Consider the following 23,394-nt stretch of genomic DNA (forward strand, 5'->3'; position numbering starts at 1 on the left):
TGCAAAGCCTCACTCAGGCGAATGACACACACCATGGGCTGACTCAGCCTGCCCAGTGTCTGGCTGGACAGTTTGCTCAGAAATGAGTGTGGACTTGGGGGTCAAATTGAGTTTGCATCTTATCTATTGCTGTCTATTGCGTCCTGGAACAAACAACTTCACCTCAGCTGGCTTCCTGATTCACCCGTGTGGAGAAGAATGACTGTCTCTAGGGAAGTGGTAGGATTAAAGATACTTGCACGATCTCCACAGGGAAGCAGCACCCAGAGCAGAGTACGCGATGAACAAGTCTCAGGTCCTTTTGTCTTGTGCTTGTTCTTTTCAGGCACTGTTTCTTAGCACGTCGTCTCTTCGGCTGATTCCTCTCAGAAGCCACCTCACTCGCTTCAGCGTGAAGACGGGCAGATTGTTACTTTGGATCTGGGGCTGCGGGATTAGTTTACTTGGGGATAAGACTTTCCCAAAGGGGAGGGCAAAAGGTATTGTCCATGTGCATGTAAGTGCACCCCCAGATTGTGCAAGAAAATGAAGCCCAGAAGGCAAGCCAAGGCTCTCGCTTGTGAGCAGCAGCCCTCAGGCTGGAGTTGCAGCTTCATGGCTCTCAACCCTGAGCTCTCGGCACCCCTTTCACTGTGCGTGCTTCTTCAGAACTGGGGCGGGGGTTCAGGGAGGGACAGGTTTTTTTCCCCATCAGGGTGCCATCAGGCTGCATCTTGGTGAGATGAGACCTGGGAAGCAAACCACATTGGAGAAACTGAAGCCGAGGCTTGCGTGGATGCTCTCTGTGGCCCTGGCTCCGCTGGCAGGACAGCAGCGGGCAGTCTGACCTGCACCCTCGGGCCCTTGGCTCCGGGCCTTGCCAGTTCTTATCCTGACTTTGCTTTGTTGCCCTTCCCAGGCATTTCATTCCCTCTGCCTCCTCAGCCAGGGCTCAGCACGAGGCTTGTTTCTAGTACTTCCCAGATAAATCAAGTGCCTGAGTTAGAGGTGCGGGTGCTCATTGGCAGGTTGCAGAATGGAATATAGTGAGAGGAAGAGAGATGTCCCAAAGGAGCAAAAACAATTTTAAAATAATACCATCAAGCGCTGGCAAGGCAGTGGCGAGACTGGCCCACGCAACCACTGCTGGTGGCGTTATTCATCATTTCATCTTCGTAGATAGCACAAAATAGAAGGGACGTTTTGCAGAGGCTCATGCCTTCTGACCTAGTACTTCTGCTGGGACTGCACATGTGATCTCTGTTTTCTTTAGTCAGTACCTTTCTTCCCTGTGCTTCCACCTCTTACATGAACAACCTTTTCCTTTCTTCTCCCTCCCTTTATTGCCCAGAGACCTATAGACGCACTAGTGCTGTTCTTGTCCAAGTTATTTTTAAAGGAACATTAACTCATGAGCAAAGCTGGCGCTTTTACGCCCATTAACATTGAAAGCACACGAGACTGCAGCCTGGCTGGCTTGGAAGGCATTGCCCTGCCTGTGGGGCTGCCCTTGCATTTCTGGGGGATGTTGCCTGCCTGCCAGTCCCTCTATGCCCTCGCTCCCTCTCCACCTCTGAAATCTCTTCCATCACCCAGGAGGTGAGATCCTTAAAGATCTCAACCAGGGAGTCTCAAGATATTTTCTGTCCTTAGGGAAATGGCCTCCTGGGATGGCTCTCCAGGGAAGCAGAAGGGAGGGCATGCTGCCTAAGCTCAGGGGAGGGGCAGGACGCCTAAGTAGTTGGAAGGACAAGATGTAAATTTGCAAGCAGTTCCAGAAGGAGCCAGGATAAAGTTTACTGTGATCCAGAGGATCCTCGTCAGTAAGAGCCCAAGGTAAGATTCACCGATTAGTTCAAAAGATTTCTGCTCCCTCAGATCCTCCTGTGGGACGCAGGACAACATCTGATTAGATTTGTGTCTTGCAAACAAGAAAACAAACTCCTGAAACCCAAAGGAGACCCTTGTTGAGGCAGGATTTTATAGCGAGGGTGTTTGGGCCTCTGCAGTTCTGTGTGGCCCCCGCTCTCTTCAACTGGGCACTGCTCACTTGCATTTAGCTGCAGGCTTTAGATTTCATTGTTTCTTATTTTTACATAAGATGCAGTTTCTTCTTGTGTGTGCATCTAATGTTTGCTTCTGGTTGCTACAGAGTCTCCTACAATGTGCGCCCACCATAGTCTTTGTGTTTACTTCAAGTGAGGCCATCTGGGTCACCCCCAAGTCTTGGGGGGCACATGGCCTATGGCGGGTATCCCTGGAGTGCACCTCTGAGAGTCCCTGTCTCGAGTGAGGGAGAGCCAGGATTTCTGCACCCCCACCCAGAGAAATTTACCCATCTGTATGTTTGTGCTGAATGGAGCTTCGGATGGTTTCTTTCAACTGGTCAATTCTGAGGCCCCTAAGGGGAAGTGACTCATCTCTGGCCAGGCATCAAAATGGAAGCCACACCAGACCACACCATGGTCTACCTGCTCCCCCTCTTAACTCGAAAATTATAGAGGAGACAGCCAGGTGAAAGAGGGTGAAACCAGACACATGGGTCCCAGAGCAGAGCAGGAGCTCACTGGATGGCAGGAAGGGGCACAGACGGATGTCATTCACACCCAGGCTCATCTCTTATGGGGGAGATGGGAGTCTGGCTGCCGCCTGGTGCTGAGGCAAGAAGGATCATTGCTCTCTCTGTGTGTGTTTCTGTGTGTGTCTGGGTGTGAGTCTGTGTGTCTTTGTGTGAGTCTCTGTGAGTCTGTGTTTGTGTCTGTGTGTCTGTGTATACATGAACATGTGTATTTATGTGTCTGCTTGTATGTGTGTGCATGTGTGTGAGAGAGAGAGCTCTGTGTTCCTTTCTGAAACGGCAGCGATGTTGCCTCTCGAGAGGACAAGTGAGTGCAGAGCTGGGCTAGAAGGAAGGCACCGAGAAGGGGCCCAGTCGAGCCAACTGTCCTCTCAGCAGCAAGCGTGGCTGCCCATCCACGGGCTGCAGCAGCTCTTGAAGACAGAATTGATTGTGTATGAGTGACAACTCAGAAGGGACTCTCCTAGACACTTGTTATGCCACCGGGAGATTTGCAGCAAAAATAACACAAACCATAGAGGACTTTTAACTTGCCAAAGGGCTTTCTTATCTCATGTCAGAAGATCTCAGGTCAGAATGTAATCTTATATACTCTCATAAAAAAATCATAAAGAAATGATGTGCTTTATTGTTAAAAACCTGAAAAATTCAGACAGGAACACGAACAATAAAAAACAAACAAACCCATAATCCTTAAAACATTCCTTTTGCACTAAATATTAGAAATTTTGAATGCTGCTATATCCACAATTGTATTTTTTCACCAAATATTTTCTCACATTTCTTCCTTACATACCCTTAGCTAGTCTTCAGAGGAACTATTTTAGCAGACCATGATATTCTATTGTGTGACTTTCTATAATTCACTCAACCACACCTCCTGCAATGCATGTTGATGGATATTTATGAGGTTTCCAAAATTTTGGTATTATAAGTAATTCTGTGCCTGGCATTGTTTTAGTCTTTGCCATGAATTCTAACAATTAGATTCCTAGGAATGAATTTGCTGTGTCAAAGGAACTTTTTCTATGGTTCTTTTTTTTTTTTTTAAATAATAAATTTTATTTTTATATTCCCCCATACAATTGCAAACGCCCCATTCTGACCCCAATCCTTCCCCTCCCGCCCCCCACCCCCCAAAAAGTGTCTCTGGTTCATAGTTTTTTGTTGATTTTGATTTTCACTTTCTTATATTCATTTTCCTGGTCCCTTATTTAAGTTTTCTAGATTCCTGCTATGAGTGAGACCATCCGGTATTTTTCTTTTTCTTTTTGGCTTATTTCGCTGAGCATGATCCCTTCCAGTGCCATCCATGTTGCTGCAAATTGCATGTGTTTATCTTTTTTGAATGCTGAGTAATATTCCATGGTATATATGTACCACATCTTCTTGATCCAGTCATCTATTTTTGGGCATTTGGGTTGTTTCCAAAGCTTAGCTATTGTAAACAGTGCTGCTATAAACATAGGGGTGCAGGTGCTCTTTGGAATTGATGTTTCTGTGTCCTTTGGGTAAATACCTAGGAGTGGAATTGCTGGATCACATGGAAGCTCTATGTTTAGTAGGTCCAGAAATCTCCACACAGCTCTCCATAGTGGTTGGACCAGTTTGCACTCCCACCAACAGTGCAGAAGAGTTCCTTTTTCTCCACACCCTCGCCAACATTTGTTGTTGCTAGTTTTTTTAATATGTGCCATTCTCACTGGTGTGAGATGGTATCTCATGGTAGTTTTGATTTGCATTTCCCTGATTACAAGTGATGTTGAACATTTTTTCATATGTCTGTTGGCCATTTGCATTTCCTCTTCAGAGAAGTTTCTTTTTAGCTCTTCTGCCCATTTTTTGACTGGATTATTTTCTTTGTTGTTGCTGAGTCTCATCAGCTTTTGCAGATTTTTGTGATCAGTCCTTTATCATTAGTGTTGGGTGCAAAAATGTTCTCCCAGTTGGTGGGGTTTCTCTTTGTTTTTGTTATTGTCTCTTTTGCTGTGCAGAAGCTCTTTAATTTGATGTAGTCCCAGCTGTTTATCTTTGCCTTCACGAGGAGATCAAAGAAGAAATTAAAAAATTCTTTGAATTGAATGACAAGGAGGACACCAATATCCTAAATGTATGGGATGCAGCAAAAGCAGTAATAAGAGGAAAATATATAGCAATAGAAGCTCACATCAAAAAACAAGAAAGAACTCAAAGAAACAACCTGATCTCGAAGCTCAAAGATCTAGAAAAAGAACAACAAAAAAACCCCAAAACCAGTAGAAGAAAAGAAATAATAAAAACCAAAGCAGAAATAAATGAAATTGAAACTAAAAAAACAATCCAAAAGATCAATGAAACCAAGGGCTGGTTCTTTGAAAAAAATCAATAAAATAGACAAACCCCTAGCCAGGCTCACAAAGGAAAAAAGGGAGAAAGCACAAATAAACAGGATCATCAATGAAAGAGGAAAAATCACAACGGACACAGCAGAAATCAAAAGAATAATCAGTAACTACTATGAACAGTTATATGGAAACAAGTTCAACAATCTAGGGGAGATGGACAAATTCCTACAACTCTACAATCACCCAAAGCTAGATAAAGAAGAAATAGAACACCTAAACAGACCAATTACAAGCAGCGAAATTGAAATGGTAATCAAAAACCTCCCCAAAAACAAAAGCCCAGGACCTGATGGATTTACAAATGAATTCTACCAAACATTCAGAGACGAATTAGTGCCTATTCTATGGTTCTTAAAGCAGCACCAAATCACTTTCTTATGAAGGTGCTGTTGATTTGCATTTGTATCCACATAGGATATATCATTGAAAAACGTCTTTGCTAATTTAAAAGTGTAAACACGATTTAAACATCATGGTACATTTTTAATTATTTGCATTTTGTGGTCATTAGTTTACATTTCTCTTGTGACTTTTCCATGTATATTTTGTTCATTGGGTTTTGAGTTGCTTTCTTATATTTGATAAAATCTTTATATAGTAAAATGAATCCTTTTGTGTTTTTTGTTATAAATATCTCCAAGCTTGTGAGGAGACTTTAATTTGTTTATGATGTTATTGAGAGCTTGAAAGATTTCAATTTTTCTTTACTCAAATGCATTAATTTTTCTTTACCTTTTCACTTGCATATTTTTATGCTTCTAGGGTTTTTTTTTTTTTTGGTTCCCATTATAAGAGCTGATAAATATTTATCTTTTGTTTCTTCTAGATTTGTATGGCTTTATTTTTTATGTTTAGCTCTTTAATCCTCTGTAATTTATTTTGGCATCAAGTGTGATGTGAAGATTTGAATTGTTTTTAAGTTTCACTTAAATTATTAACAATTTCCCCAGCATCAGTTCATCAGTAAGTTTTGCTTTCCCAGCTAATATGAAATGCCACCTTTTGCTCTCCCTGCTTCACCTATGTACCCAGCATGTTTACATCCCTAGGTCAGCTTTCAATGTAATTTTTTCCTTCTATTGTTCTATTACAATTCTTGTGCTATGAGCATGCTGTTTTATTATGATGATAAGTTATTTTTTTTGGTAGGGAAAATTTGCCAAATCTTCTTGGCTAGTATTGCCTATTAATTTTCTCAGATGAAGTTTAAAATAATTTGGAGTAACTTCATCAAAGCCTAAATGTCATAGATTTTTTTTTTTAAGTTGCATTTAATTAACCACTTATCATTTTGGGGAAGAACAAACATCTCTACAATATTTATGTCATATGCTGTTGGAATTTGCTGTATCTCTCATTTATTCAGGTCTTTCTATCCCTGAAATGTTTCCTCACTTCTTCATGCTGCATTGCACATTGATGGATAAAAGAATTCACATTTGGGGTATTTGTGGTTATTGTGAATGTGACCTTATTTTCCAAATATTATATTCTTGCTGGTTCATGTTGGTATATGCAAAAAGTACTATTTAAAAATGTATTTAGGGGCCTCCCTGGTGGCACAGGGGCTAAAAGACAGTGCTATCAAGCTATTGCCAGCCACTGTAGCATGAGTTTGATCCCCAGCCAGGGAGCTAACCCACATGGTGCAGCAGACCTCTCCTGTCTAGCCGCTGCTCCCCTCAGCAGTGTATTTCAGTCAATTCACCTGTTCTGCTCCCCATTCTGTCTCTGGTGAATCCTCTCAACCCCCACACCTCTGGCCAGAGACACACTACAGCGGGGAGAAGGGAGTAGGATCAAAACAAGGGTGGTTGGAATTTTACGGGGACTATAACCAAGATGAAAATGCATACATTGTACAAAAATGAAAAATGATGTAAAAAATATATAAAATTAAAAAAAAATGAAACACACAAAAATGTATTTATTTTGCATTTAGTCATTTGAGTATTCTTAATTCTATCAGGATTTTGGTTTTGTGTTTTTTGAGAAATGTGCTAATCAGGCTGCTGTTGTGCCTCCTCCCTTCCACTCGCTATGCTTCATAGCTTTGCATGTCTTAGTCTATCTGCTGGGACTTGCAGAACAGTGTTTAATAATGGGAGTGCTTTAGGGATCACTGCCTTTTTCCTGATTTTGATGGAATACTTCCAGTTTTCCACCAATAATGATCATGTCGGCTGTTTGATTTAAGAATTTTTTTTTTTAATAAAAGTCTAAGTGGGAAAGTATCATATTTCTAGAGTGCTTAAAAACAGTTTTAATGAGCTCTCTACATAGCATTTTATTGAATCTCCTTTTCTATTTTTTAAAAAATAATCCTAATCCTTTTCTCCTTTAATCTATTGATATGCTGTTTCACATTGTCATATTTCCTAATATTGAATCATATTCACATTCCTTGAATAAGAACTATTCCAAGAATGTGATCCTGACCCATTAATATTTTCATTCAAAGCTGGTTTTGCTTTACTAATATTTTATTTAGGATTTTGGTGTCAATATAACAGTTTGTTAAGAAGAGAAACTCTGGAACGAGGCTGTCTAGCTGGGAATCCTGGACCTGCTACTTCTGGATGTGTGCCCTTGGGCACATTCCTTCCCGCTCAGATCCTCTAAAAAAGGGAGCATGCTGGCATCCAGTTCAACTCACAGTATTGTAAAGAGTAAATGAGAACCGTACATACAAAACTCTCTGCATTTATTTCGTCTAAACCTAACAACTCTATGAATTAGGCATTGTCATTTTCATTTAACAAAATAGGAAACTAAGACACAGAAAGGTTAAGTAAGTTGCTCAGAATCACACAGCTGGTAAATTGCTGAAGAGATGCACCTGATCTATTTGCCCATGCTGTCTCCCAGCAATAGAGACCCACATGCCCTTAAGGAGCCAGCTGTGGGACATCTGCCTGCCTTGTATATTCAATTCCCTCTTTTCTGAAGGAACTTTTTTTCTCTAGCTGGAAAACTACTTATTCTTCAAAACCCAGGTTCAAATATTTCTTCCTGTATGCCTTATCTGAAAGACCCAGGTACTTCCTCCTTTGTTATCATGGCATTAATACATTACTCTACTTGCCACTCCATTTTGCAAAGGTGTCATCTTCTCTCTGGATCTCAGTGCCCAGCACCTCCCAAGGAGCATTCACCCAATTAGTCAATGAGAAGCAGTGTGGCAGGGCAGAATGGGCCCATACTTTGGAGATTGGAGTGTAAGTCCTAGTTCTACCAATTCTGATAACTCTTCCTGCTCCCCCACCTCAACTTCCACAATGAAATAGGAATAATATCCCCAACCTCCCAGGCACCTGTGAAGATTACATGGAAGTAAAGCCCTTAGCCCAGGGCCCAACAAAGTGCTCAGGACAACATTGCTCCCACCTCTATGCGCCTCGGATGTCCCTCTTGCTATGGAAGAATTACGCACCTCCAGGCTGGGGGTATTTCTCATACGTCTTCTCCCCACTAGCACCTACCCACAAGTCAGACAAGAAATGCTTCTTGATGGGGTCTCTGCACAGGCCTGTAAGAAAGATGGGCGTTTGCACAACCATTCAACAGATGGAGAAACTGAGGCCTGGCACAGATAATGACCTGCTTGAGATCACAGAGGTGAGTTGCAACAGAGCCAGACAAGAACCCCAATTCCAAGGCTTGATTTCAATTTGATAATATAGCTTCTCTGGCCCTCGCCTTGGCCATCTGCTAGACAGCACTCCTCAACCTGCAGCTTGTGGAGGCAGTTAAGTTAGTAGATGTCCAAAGAAGATTCCTAGCTCAAAAAAGAATGGGCTGAATAAAACTCTTCTATTGTTCTGGGGTTTAATTTGTTATCCTGACACAATTTACCAGTATGGGGGTTCAGCACCAGGACTCTTGTTAACCAGTCCTGTCCTTGACCCGGTCCTGCCACTTACTAGCTCGGTGATGAATATAATCAGTGACAGAATCAGGAGTTTTGTTGGACCCCTTGTTTTCCAAACATAGCATCATAATCAACAGGAACCACAACAGCAACACTAACAAGAAAACTAGTGTAAGAAGGATTTTTACTCTTGTTTTACAGGTAAGGAAGCTGAGGCAGGAAATTGCCCAGATTTAAGCTGTGGTGGGACAGAGTTGCTGTGCAAATTCGTGCTTGGCTGTAAAAAGTACACTGATTTTTTTTGAGGTTCTGAGGAAGAGTGAAACCATTGCTCATGAGCAATGTCAAAGCAACTAAGTAGCAGCGGTGGAGGCAGATAATTGGCATCCTGGAGGTGGGTGTTCCTGAGTGTGGTGAAAATACTGGTTCTGCTTTGGCAGGCCTGGATTTTGATCCCACCACTTGTATAGTTTTGAGGCCAAGGCAAGCCACCTAACTCAGCCTCAGCATCTTTGTCACTGAAATGGGAATAATAAGAGGTTTGGCCTCCCTCTTTTTGTCAAGCCCCATACCAGTGATGACCTAGTATCGGTGACTGTATTAGGATGCGCTCCCCTCTCCCCAACCCCTTCCCTCTAAGGCCTCAGTCGCATATCTTGCTCTTGACAGTATCACACCAGTGCTCCCTCCTCCTGGGTCTGAACTCCAGGCCACTCTGCCTCCTCTGTCATCATCACTTCCTTTGCTCTTTCCATTCCCTGTCCCAGGAGGTCAGATGCCCTGCTCCTGCCCTGCCCTGTCACTGCCCAGATCAACATGCACACATACCAGTGATCTTGGTTCGGGTGCAGCCATAACCATCTCAGATAAAATAGACTTCCAGCTAAAAAGTGTGACAAGAGACATGGATGGACATTATACAATGATCACGTGGACAATAAATCAGGAAGACATAACACTCATCTATACCTACTCACCAAATGAGGGAACACCAAAATACACTAGACAATTACTATTGCCTCTGAGAAAAGACATTGCAGAAAATACATATGTGGTAGGAGACTATCCCAATCTCACGAATGGACAGATCAATAACACAGAAAATGAACAAGGACACAACAGACCCAAACAAGGATCTACAGCACATGGACCTAACAGACATTAAAAGGACACTGTAAACCCCAAAACCCCAAATACACATTTTCCCAAGTGCACCTAGAGTGTTCTCCAGGATCGATGAGATACTAGATTACAAGACAAACAGCAACAAGTACATGAAGAATGAACTCATACCAAGTATCTCTCTGACTATAAAGGTGTCAAACTAGACATCAACTAAAAAAAAAAAAAAAAAAAAAAAATGCAAGGAGAATTCTTATTACACGGAGACTGAACAACACACTACTAAAAGATTATTATGAACATTTATATGCAAACAGAGTCAGTGATCTAGATGAGATGGACACAGTCTTAGAATTATACAATCATGTAAGGCTGAATAAAGAAGAAACAGAAAACTTGAACGAAACAATTACAAGCAAGGAAACTGAAAGAGTAATCAAAACTCTTCCAAAAAACAAAAGCCTAGGACCAGATGGTTTCACAAGTGAGTTCTATCAAACATTCAAAGATGAACTAATTCCTATACTGCTAAAACTATTTCAAGACATAGTTTGAAAGTATCCCAAATACATTTTATGAGGCCAATATCACACTGATACCAAAACCAAACAAAGACAACACAAAAAAGAAAACTACAGGCCAGTCTCCCTAATGAACACAGATGTGAAAATCCTCAATAAAATCTTAGCAAATTGAATCCAACAATGCATCAAAAGGATTATACATTGTGACCAAGAGGGATTTGTCCCAGGGATACAAGGATGATTCAACATCTGAAAATCAATTAATGTAATTCACTACATTATCATCATCAACAACAACAATAAAACCATATGATCACATCAATAGATGATGAGAAAGCAATTGATAAAGTCTAACATCCACTTATGATGAAGGCCCTTGAAAAACTTGGGATAAAAGGAATATATCTTAACATGGTAAAAGCTACATATGACAAACTCACAACTAACATAATTTCCCTTTTTTTTTAAAAAGATTTATTTATTTATGCATGTAAGAGCTGGGGCACAGACCAGAGGTATGGGGGGTGAGAGGATTCATCAGAGACAGAGTGGGGAGCAGACAGGCAGAATGACTGACATATGATGCTGAGGGGAGCAGTGGGTGACATAGGAGAGGTCTGCTGAACCGTGTGGGTAGCTCTCTGGCCAGGGATCGAACTTGTGCTGCAGTAGCTGAGGACAGCCTCATAGGTTCTGTCTTAGCCCCTTGCACCACCAGGGAGGCCCACAACTAACATAATTTTTAATGATGAAAAACTGAAAGCCCTTCCACTAAGACCTGGGAAAAGGCAAGGATGTCCACTTTCACCACTGCTATTCAATGTAATACTGGAAGTCCTAGCTAGAGCAATTAGGCAAGAGAGAGACATAAAAGGAATCCAATTGGGAAAGATGAAGTAATACTATCATTATCTGCAGATCATGTGGTAATAGATATAGAGACCCCTAAAAAAAAAATCTATGAAAAAACTAATTAAAACTATAAACCAGTTTGGTAAAGTATAAGGTTACAAAATCAATACACAAAAGTCCTATATGCAAACTATCAGCCTGAAGATGAAGAAATTAAGAAAATCATCTCATTTACAATTGTACCAAACAAACAAACAAACAAACAAAAACCTGGGAATAAATCTAACAAAGGAGGTGGAAGAGCTATACAAGGAAAATTATAAAACACTATTGAAAGAAATAGAAGTTACAAAGAAATGAAAAGATATTTCCTGTTCATGGACTGGAAGAATCAACATTATCAAAATGGCCATCCTACCCAAAGCAATTTATAGATTCAGCACAATTACAATAAAAACCTCAATGGCATTCTTTAAAAAACTGGAACAAATATTGCTGAAATTCATGTGGAATCATAAAAAAATCCCTGAAAAGTCAAAAAGTCTGATGAAAAAAGGGGAAGAATGGAGGTATTATGCTCCCAGACTTCAAACTATACTAAAAAACCATAATAATTGAAACAGTGTGGTATTGGACTAAAAACACACACAGATCAATAGAATAGAACTGAATGTCCAGAACTAAAACTTCACATATATGGTAAACTACTGTATGACAAAGAGGCAAAGAATATGTGCCTGAACAAGGAAAGTTTCGTCAATAAATGGTGCTGGGAAGACTAGACTGCCACATGAAAGAGAATGAAATTAGACTACTATCTCACACCATACACAAAAATCGACTCAGAATGACTAAAAGACTGGGAGGTAAGTCCTGAAATCATAAAATGTATAGAAGAAAACACAGGCAAAACACTCCATGACATAAACTTAGAAACATCTTTGATGACTTGTACCAAAAGCAAGGAAAACAAAGGAGAATAAAAACAACTGGGGCTACATCAAACCAAAAAACTACTGTTTAACAAAAGAGACCAACCAAAATGAAGAGACACTCTACTGAATGGGGAAACTATTTGTACACTATACATCGGATAAGGGGCTGATATTCACTATCTTCAAGGAGCTCACACAACTGAAAAAAAAAAAAAAAACACACCAAAAACATCAAAGCAAACAACTCAATTAAAAATTGGGCAGAAGAGTTAAACACTTCTCCAAAGAATTGCAAATGGCAAACAGGCATATGAACAAATGTTCAACATCACCTATTATCAGGGAAATGCAGATCAAAACCAAAATGAGATGCCACCTCACACTTGTGAGAATGGAGAATATTAGAAAAAGCAGAAAAAACAAACGCTGGCAAGGATGTTGTGAAAAAGAAACCTTCTTACACTGCTGGTGGGAATGTAAAGTGGTCCAGCTACTATGGAAGGCTGTGTGGAATTTCCTCAAAACAATAAAAATGGATTTACCACATGACCCAGCAATTCCACTCTCAGGAATCTACCCAAAAGACACAAAACTAATTCAAAAGTAAACCTGCACTCACTCTGATGCTTATTGGAGCACTATTTTTTTTTAATTTATTCTTATTTATACAAGAGCTGGGGTACAGGCCAGAGGTGCGGGAGGGTAAGAGAATTCACCAGAGACAGAGCGGGGAGCACAACAGGCAGACAGACCGAAAGCACTACTTTCGGGAGCAGTGGGCGAGGCAGGAGCAGTGGGTGAGGCAGGAGAGGTCTGCCACGCCATGTGGGTTTCTCCCCAGGCAGCTGGGAATTGAACTGGCGCTGCAGAGGCTGTGGACAGCTTCACAGTACGGTGCTCAACCCACTGCACCACTGGGGAGGCCCAATTGGAGCACTATTTATAATAGCTAAAATATGGAAACAACACCTAAATACCCCAAAACAGATGAATGGATCAAGAAGATGTGGTATATATACATAATGGAATACCACTCAGCAATTAAAAAAGATAAACTTGTGCCATTTGTGGCAACAGGCTAGAGCTGGAAGGGTTGATGCTAAGTCATAATAAGTCATAATGAAAAAGGCAAACATCAGATGGTTTCACTTATATGTGGAATATAGAAAAACCAAACAAAGGAATAGGAAAAAGACAACACTTGCAAGTGGACTGTAGATCTGGGGGGGCGAGGGGGAGGTATCAAAACAGGGGAGGGGAGAGCACAATGGATGATAGTGATGGATCGCAGGTGCTGTGGAGGTGGGAGATCTATGGGGACTATACCTGAGGGGAGAAATCAAACACAGTCCAAAAATGCAAGAAAAAAGTACTTTATTTAAAAATAAACTTTAAAAAATTAAATAAAAAAATAAAAATAAGGTGAGGATCTGACATAAACCCCAGGGAACCTGGTCACAGGTTTCATTTCTCCTAAATCAGGTCATCTCTCAGAGCCTTGGCGACCTATGCACCCTGTCTTCCTCAAAGGAAGACTTTAAGAGTCAGATGAGATGGCCATTATGAAAGTGACTTGTAGATTGGAAGGTCCCAGACCACAATGGTTGACACCATATTTTTTTCTATAGATGGGGAAGTTGGGTTCCACAGAAGTGAGTAGAAATAGAGATATGAGGCTATTGATATCTCAGCATTCACTGGAAGCCTTCTCAGTACCCCCAGATCCCAGTTCCTCTGTGCTGAAAGAAATGGAACCCTGGAAATACAGCCAGAGTTGTAGGTTCTGGTGCCTCCTCTGGTACTAGTCACTTGCTGTGCAACCATGGGTGAGTCACTTCACCTCTCTGGACTTTAGTGCCTTCATCCTCACTTTACAATGAGCATTTTCCTCTTCTGTTTCTGTATGCTCCCCTTCTCCCTAGCAACCTCACCCAGCAGCTGGACTTTAACTATCACTTTAATTTTGATCTCTAATCCACACCTCCAGCCCTATCTTTCTTGGCCGCAGAGCCTACTCAGCTATAAAACAAACCATTGACATCTCATACTCCACAGATCCCCAACGAAACACAGATCTTTCTCCACAAGCCGGATCCTCCAGTATTTCTCCTCTTAATGAAGGACAAAGTCTCATCCACTCCTGCCACATGACAGATGATGAGGAAACTGAGGCCCAGAGTAGTTGAGACTTGACAAATTCACACAGTGATTCGTTGACAGAGGCAGAACTAGAGCTCAAATTTCCTGACTTGGGACTTGATGCGTCATCTCATTTTCTTTCATTTGACTCAAAAATATTTTCACTAGTCCCTCAATGACAGATTCATGTTAGTCAGGATAGACTAACACAGTATGAGTGAGTTCTCATTTATGGAAGGTCCCACATGGGTAGCCTTCTTCATTTTGTAGGTATAACAACCACAAGACTTGCAGTCCAAGATCAGTGGACAGGGGACAGAGTGGACAAGGGAAGCTGGTTTTTCATTTTGAGCTGGAAGCCACAGTCCCTTGGCCAAAATTAGCATGGCTCCAACCCTTTCACAAAAGAGGCTGGAAAAACAGGGAACCTATAGCTAATCAGTGATCATTAGATGGTTCCTACATGTGCCAGAGGAGAACAAACCATTTGGAGGGGAAAAAAACCCGCTCACCAGGTCTCACGGTGGTGCCACATTTAATGAAGAGTATGACTACGAAAAGGGTCATCCTGAGGGAACCCTGCCCGGAGGACCCTGGGGTCACAGAGCAGGGCAGGATGAAGGGGGCATGTGTTGCATCGATGGGAAGCAGATGGGGAGGAGGAGGGGGAGAGGAGGGGAGCAGGATGGGCATGGGAGGAGTTTTCCTGAAGATCCGGCCAAGTCTCATAAGCTGGATGGACTTGGGATGGGCTGGGAGTGAGCAGGAGGGTGGATGGTGCTGGAAGTCAGTCCCTGCTCCCACCCGTGCTCTGTAGAAAGATGGGGGGCTCTGCAGCATCTCAAAAGATGGGCTGGGAGGCAAAACTTGACAGGGCCTGTTAGATATGTTACAGGGCCAGTGCGGGAAGTTGTTTTGATTAAATTTGGGAGCATAATTGCAGGGTTTGTGCTGTGGTCTCATTATGGCTTTTTTAATCTTGTTAACCTCTCCTCCCCATCTCCCAAACCCCCCTTCATTTCCTTCCACAACCACAAGCTGTGGCCTTAGAACAATACCAGGAATATTTTCCATCTCTCTGTCATGGCTTTCTCCTACTCCCCCACACTGGATTCCCGCGGCAGGATGGAGTGGGGACCGCCGGTGCTCGAGGATTTTATGTGGCTTAGTCACTCATTCCCTGTGCCTCTTTGTTCAGTTCCCACACATCCCGCTTGGGGTCCTGTTCTCCAAGGGACAGAAGGGGACTCAGGCGTGACGTTAGCTCTTCGAGGCTCAGAGTTCAGCAGGGGAGCTGGAGAAGCTGGCTGAAGTGGCAGGATGAGCGACAGTGGGTGAGACGTCTAAAGTTTGAAGGAGCAGAGAAGGGCCACTCAAGCAGGAAGGGAGTGCTGATGCGGGTGGTGGGGAGGAAGCAGAGGGCTAGCATGAGCTTGGCTGGTGCAACTTCTGCACAGGACTTGTGTTAGTCAGGACACATCTTCTCAGTGACCTAATATAATAATGGGTGACACTTTGCAAAAAGTCTGCCATGGGTTGGACCCAGAGGGATGCTGAGGTTGGTGGTCGAGAAAGACAGATTAGGGAGTGGTCTGTTTGGTGTTCAGGGAGGGCATGGTGACAGATGAGACCAGCAAGAGGGGTAAGGCAGGGTGTGAGTCTCCTGGCCACTGGGTGTGAGAATGGAGCTCCCTCCCAGGCATCGGGCTGTGAGTTCCAGGGGTTGGGGGAGAGCGGACATCATTCCCTATGGGTGTGAGAGGGGGTGGGGCTGGCGGAGGGGGAGGCATGTGTGTGTTCATAAAGAAGCAGGCAGTTTCTGAGAGGCAATGGTCTGAGCTCATCCGCGGTCACTCCCCAGCCCTCCCTCTTCAGTGTCTCCTCCTACTCTCAGACACTCCCCAAACTGCTCCTCTCCTAGTCACCTCCCTCAGAGTCATGGCACTTCCTGCCATCCAGACACTATGCCCACCCTGTGAGCCCACGCCCACCCTCCCTGTACCACTTTGCCTCTCTTACCCCCATCCCCACCATCCAGCCGGTCACTAATGCTGTCAAGTCCACTGCTAAGTATCCACAGACTCCTCTTCCTCAGCCGCACCCTTCCGAACATCACCAAGGCCCCCTGTTCTCCCTGGGCCGTTGCAGTGCCCTCAACGTTGTCTCTTGGCAGCTCTGACCCTCATGCCCATCCCTCAATTCTTGACAGTCTAGCCATAGTGGTTTGTTTTCCAAAATCTGGTCCTATGACTTCCCGCTCCTTCCTCTTCTCTGAATCCCCACTATTTCTACAACCCCCTTGAAGGTCCTGAACACCCGAGACCTTCTGAATCCATCATGCTTCTACATGACTTTGAGCCTTGTGCGTGCACTTTAACTAACCATCAAGGGGCAAAGGAAAGGTTCTCGCAGCTGAAATTAATCCCCCCTCCCTGGCCTTCAGCACTTTGCAGGAGTGATCAACGTTTTTTTTTTTACGAGTTATTTATGCATACAAGAACTGGGATATAGAACAGAGGTGGGGAGGGAGATGAGAGGAGTCACCAGAGACAGAGTGGGGAGCAGAACAGGTGGATCAAATGAAATACACTGCTGAGGGGAATAGTGGGTGAGACAGGAGAGGTCTGTTGTGCCATGTGGGTCAGCTCCCTGGCCTGGGATCGAACTTGTGCAGTAATGGCTGCCAATAGTGCGATACCGCTGAGACTTAACCCCTGTGTCACAGGGGCAGCCCAGAAGTGATCATTTTCTATCTCCTTCTAGGATGCATCCTCTGCCCCATCAACTGCAAGCCCCTCCAGGGCAGGACCTGCCTGGGTTATGGTCAGCATCCATCTCAGCCTCCGCAGTGGGCATGCCCAGGGCGCGTTAAGTGAGGAAGTGATGACAGCTGGGATAGGGCCGGGCTTCTGGAGAGAGCTGAGGAGAGGAGTGCCAGGACCCAAGCCCAGGGACCCATGGGGCAGAGCGCTCTCACAACCATGCTCTCAACTCGGCACATGGTCTTTTGTCAGAGGGCAGAGAAGGCCTGTAAGAGGTGGATTGCCAGGTGACCACGTGTACACGGAGCTACCCTCCTGGGTAGCTACCCTCCTGGGTAGCGTCCCATCAGAGGGTGCAGGAGACAAGTGCGTGGGCAGCTCTCCCTCAGGGCAGGAGCTTAGCTGGGTGTGGGAAAGGCACTCTCTCCTAGGGCTGTGCTGGCAGAGGGGGCTGTGTCCCAATAGCCACCTTGGGAAACCCTGGACTTGGTTCGCCAGGCCCTGAGGCACAGGCACAAGGGGCAGCCAAGTCTAAGCTTGGCTTCGTCCCCTAAGTACCCACACTGTGGTCAGATGTTGTGACATCTGTGGAGTCCTCTCTGTTCTTCCAGGCTTTCACTGCCTCCACTTGGCCTGTCTCTCACCTCAACCTGGAAAGACCTTATCCTTTATGGATTCGACCAGCAGACTTACCCACCTCACAGCCTTTCATCTAGGAAAATATTTGGGACTCACCTAACAGTGCCAGTCTCTCTTGGGGAGATGAGCAGTGTAGCTTCCTGAAGGCAGCAGCCAGCAGGGCTGTTCCACGTGGCCTGAGAACCCTTGGCCTCTGCAAGTTTGTGACACTGAGCTGGGGCCACAGGACACCTGGGTCCTGGGCCTGGCTTTATAGAAATCCTGGGCAAGCTACCTGCTTGCCTGGGTGCCATCTCCCCATCAGCAGAATAGAAGGGCTGGGCCAGGTCTCCAAGGGCTTCCCAGACCGACATCATGGAACAAGAAGTGCACGATGGCAGCAGCTACCAGGCGTGATTAATGAGAGCCCATGGGACAGTCATTTGTTACTCCGGGCAGGGTCATAAGCTCCATGAGCCCCCAACTGGGTTGTGGCAGTGCCCACATACCTGACCCGTGTCCCAGATATGGGATGGCCTAGGACCTCCCTACGGGTCCAGATTTCCAGCTCTCAGGGACTGGCCAAGAAAGATGGAGCAAAGACTACCAAGCTCCAGAGACTACGACAGGGCAATGGGTTGATCCAGCTGGCCTGGGTTGGCTAAGCAGTCCCAGTCAGAGGGCAGAGAACACCAAGCAACTGGGCCAAGCAGAGAGGGCGTGAATTCTGGAGGCAGGGAATGCTGGGCCGGCTAGGCCTTACCACTGAGCAATTGTAGGACATTGGCTTGATCACTGAGCCCCTGCCTTCCTCCTATTCCTACCCCTTCCTCCCCTCAACCATGGCTCAGATCCCTGACACAATGTGGGGGAGAGAAATACCTACCTTACAAGGTTGCTGTGAGCATTAAATAGCAGCACACACTGGAAATGGCTTACTAGCTTCTGTGCCTTGCACCTAATTGCTGCTCAGTGTGCATTTAGTCCTTCCCCCGCCCCCCTCTATCCTCCGCCCAAAATATTTGGCACTGTGAGCAGGATGAGGTTGTCCTTTGGGTGATCTGATTGGTCCATAAGACCTTTGTTGCCTGCACCCAGCCCAGCACAGTCCTTGCTTGGGAGTGCTGGGGGCTGGCATAGTTCTCTTCTGCTGGCTCCTATAGTTTGCTGGAGGAACGAGCACACGCACACCCACTTAGACCAGCAAGTGCACATCATGACCAGTGGATAGTTCAGTTTGTGGTCTCATATGAACCATAAGCATTAGAAAGGGTTTTCAGGAAACAGGGCTCAGTGTGGCTGGAGATGACCAGAGCTGGCCAGTCAGGTGGAACTGAGGCTCAGCAAGTAGGAAGGGGACTGAGATGAAAGAGATAGGCCACATGGGTGGTCTGCCAAGGCCAGAGGATCTCCACGACACAGTGTGGGGTGTCAGGTGTGCCTGTGTGGGGTGAGCACTGCTATGATGTCTGGGGGAGTCCGGCTCTTATGATGGAGTCTCCTGGAAGGCCCTGGAATTTGAGCTTCCAGTTAGTGGGTGGAAGCCTGGCCTTTCAACTGCTGTCAGGGTTGGCTAACTGGGCTGGATCTGCTGGGACCTACCATGGGTGACTGTGGGCTCAGGGGTGCTGGGAGATGGGGAAGGGGTCCATAGGTGGGAGCTACTTGCTGGACAGAGATGCAGCTCCACTTCCAGGCATCATGGATCCACACGCTGGAGAATAAAGGCAAGAAAACGACAGGCAGTGCCTGCCCCTGGCTCTTCCCCCATTATCTTCAGATGAGGAAACTGATGGGGTCAAGGCACAAAGTCTCCCAGAAACTTGATGGATGGGAGCCCTTCTCTTGTACCATGCTGGACTTCCATGATGAGAGAGTATACACTGAGACTTAATTTGGGCTTAGATTCTCTGTTTTCTACCCCTTGCAGGTAAACTCAGCCCATCAAGGTTTAAAGAGTGGACTATGTCCTTGGGCATGTTTCATTTCATCACCCACTGCCCAGCAGGTGGTGCACAGTGACACAGGTCACACACACAGGCCTTGGCTACCTGCCCTGGCCACCTCCTGCAGGGTAGAGACTGGGTCTTTCCTGGCCAGCACAGCCCTTAGCACCCTCAATTCCCAGAATGGTGGTGACACTTTGAGTGAGGGGTGGGTGGAATGATCCAGCCCAAGTGGTTGTTTCTAGAATGTGGTGATGAGGTGATTGCTGACAAAGCCAGGAGGAAGGGGCTTGGGCTTCTCAAGGCTGCTGCATGCCTCTTAGCACCAGAATTACTCCTGGTGGGCCAAGTTCTCAGCTGATGTGCGAGATGTTCGACAGGAATCTGACAAGAGGTGATAGTTGCAGCTCTGAGTGAGTGATTGAATGCTAATTCATTTGCCTTTCACAAGAGAATAGGGATGTTGTGAGTGGGGGGGTGTCAAAGGAAAAAGTAGGGAGCAAAAAGAAATGGGGAACAGATCCAGCCGAGAAGAGAAAGCCAGAGCTGAGGACTTCAATGGTGCAGGTGTAGATGTGGCCACCCTGTGGGCAGATGGGACTGGTGGTTGCTCCAAACAGCCACCCAAGCTGGTCACCTGGGGTGTGACCCTGGGATATGAGGGTGCTTTAGATCTGTAGTTAAGTGGGGACAGGAGTGGGGGGGCATAGGAAGAGACATGTATATATAGACAGAAAGTTCTCAGGGTTGGAACAGAGAAAGCCATACAAACACCCAGAAAGAGAAAGGGAAGAGAGAGGCAGGAGGGTAGGGAGGGAAGAAGCAAGTCAGGAAGTGGTGACTCAGGGGACCAAGGGCTGATCAAAAACACTCCAGGCCCCAGGGAGGACCTGCCTCCACACGGCTGCATCGTCCTTGCTTAGATGACCTCTAGGGTAGAGGCACGTGAACATTTTCTGCAAAAGGCCATAAATTGTAAATATTTTAGGCTTTTGGGTCATACAGTTTCTATTGCATATACTCACAAATGATATAGACAGTCTCGGTAGCTGAAAGGCTGGACTTGACATGTGGAGCTGTTTGACTCCTGGTTGAGTCGAGTTTGCTTCTCAAATGGAATGGGGTGCCCAAAACAGAGTCTGCATTTCTAACAAGTTCCCAAGTGGTGTCCAGGGGATGGGGCCACAGGTCCTATTTTGAGTGAGGAGAGCCTTGGGCTGCCCAGCGCCACTGAGAGGCAGCCTTGTTTTCAGATCATGCTGGGTTGTGGCCCACATGGTCCAGGCCTCATTTCAAGGAAGGGCTTACTGCCCAGTTGCAGAGAATGTGGTCCACTGGCTATCTGCAGCTGTCAGCCCTTTCAGCATCTGCCTCACTACAGAGACTGAGTGAGATGGAGGTATAAAGTCCTGGCCACCCATATCAATAAGGACACTCCCTGCTGAGCTGGCTGAGGCTTTCTCAAGCCTGTAGGCAACACCACTTTAAGCTCCCTCTGTCTAATCTAGCTTCCTTCTGGATTCCCTCACTGGTGTAGATTCTTTATAAATGTCTGATGCCCCAAATTACCCTTCTGCCCCAAATAACCCAAGTGTGACACGGTGACAGATGGATATGCAGGCTGGGGGCAGTGGTGACCACAGAGATGATGTTTGCTACTAGCTGGTCTCACCTGAGAGTAGTGAGTAAGCAAAGGTAAAGGTTCTGTGGCAACCAGGAATCTCCAGGACTAGTGTCTAAGGTATCCTGGGGATCCTGGCATGGCCTGTATGCAGGTTGGGGCAGATGGAAGAGAAAATGCTGCAGTGCAAAATCTGAAGACCTGTGTCTGGCCTTGGCCAAGGGGTTAACATATTATGTGGCTCTGGTAAGTAACTACTGCTCTTTGACTCTCTGTTTTCTCTTGAGTAAAATGGACTAGAATCTAGGATCCTGACTGTATTTAGTTTCTTGGAGTTGCTATAAATTAAGTCATTCAAACTTGATGGCTTAATACACCAATCTCAATCTGGAGGCCAGAAATCCAAAATCAGTGTCACAGGCCAAAATAAAGGCCACATTCTCTTTGGGAGCTCTAGGGGAGAATCCATTTCTTGATTCCTCCAGTTTTTAGTGGCTACAGCTTTCCTTGGCTTGTGGCCCCATCACTCTAATCTTCAAGGGCAGCATCTTCAAATCTCTCTCTTCTGTTTTCTCTGTGTATGCCCTCTGCCCATCCCCTAAAGGCATACTTGTAAATAAGACCCATCCTGCTTATCCAGGATAATCTCTCCATCTCAAAGTTCTTAATTTAATCACATCTGCAAAGATCCACTTTCTAAATAAGGTCATATTCATAGGCTCCAGGGACTAGGACCCTTTCTGGGGGTCCTCTGCACTTATCCTACCTGCTGCACTCTGACCAATGTTGAGTTCTCTCTTCCTGAGCTGCAGTTCTAGGCTGCTGGCCCAATCAATCTGCCAACAATTATTCTCAGTGTATATGGATATAGCTGCTCTGCTCACACTGTTGCTTTCAGTTGCAACCACCAGCACTACAAGTGAAATTTACTGAGCATATACTATCATGCTCAATGATTAATTTACATTATCTCCTTTACTGCTGCCCAAGGAGGTCAGTGCTACTATATTGCTCACTGGGCAGATAAGGACAGCAGCAGGGAAAAATGGAACAATTTACCCAGGTCCACAGATGTGACTTTGGGATTTTTCCCTCAGGGTGTCTGAATTAAAGTCTCTCTCCTCAACTGCCATATATTGCCTCCCTTGTGTAAATAGGGCTTCTTTTCAAAACTATTTACAATGTTCCATCCCTTTTGAACTTTGAAGGGAGTCTCTTATCAGATCCTACAAATTGCAGACATAACACAGGAAGGGCAGTTTTAGAAAGTTGAAAATCCAGTTACTGAGTCAGGGGGTGCTGCTCATTTGGGCCATGTTTTTGTGAGGTCTGCTATTAAGCATAGCCCAGCTGGGGGTATGGGGAGGGTCCCCAACTCTCATCTGCCCATCTGACAGCTCATCTCAGCTATGCTGCACTTTATTATTCCCCTAACTCTGAACTGTCTGGGACTTTGAATATCAGCCCTTGTTCCTGTTGAATTTGGGGTCGAACTTCTTGGTTATAGAACAATCTACAGATGGGCCCATGAACATTGCTGGATACTGGCCTTGGTGTTGACCCTTTCTCCTGACTTTGATTTTAGGTCCTAAAAATACCCAGACATAAAAGAGCTATGTTAGCTTACATAAGGAAACCTGTGGAAGGATGTTTACAAATGATTCTCTTGGGTGTAAGTGTTTCAAAAGTCCAGAAGAAGGAAAGTGGATTGGCTCCTTTGAGAAAATTTCTGTTAACAGAGAATTGAATTGAAAACACAAGCATGCAAGTCAGCCTTGAGGTCAAAGGGCATTCAGCTAGCCCAAGTACACCTTATTCTTCTGGATTGAGAGAACAGTGGCAGTAGTAGCTTTGCAAGTGTGGTGGCAAGAAGGGTGTGTGCTTGAGACAGGAGGGACGCTGGCAGCTGGTGCCCACTCTGGCGGGTTTTGTAAACCACATCAAGCGCTTGAACCTAATTCTGAAAGCCTAGGATACCTCTGCAAGATTTTAGACAGAAAAGCACATGTTTGTGTGCTTTGGAAATATTTTTTTGGGCTGTGGTAATAGACCCATCAAGTGGT

The sequence above is a fragment of the Talpa occidentalis genome, unplaced genomic scaffold (assembly GCF_014898055.3).
Source record: "Talpa occidentalis isolate TD23 unplaced genomic scaffold, MPIMG_talOcc4v2.1 talOcc4.11, whole genome shotgun sequence".
In the NCBI taxonomy this organism is placed as follows: Eukaryota; Metazoa; Chordata; class Mammalia; order Eulipotyphla; family Talpidae; genus Talpa; species Talpa occidentalis.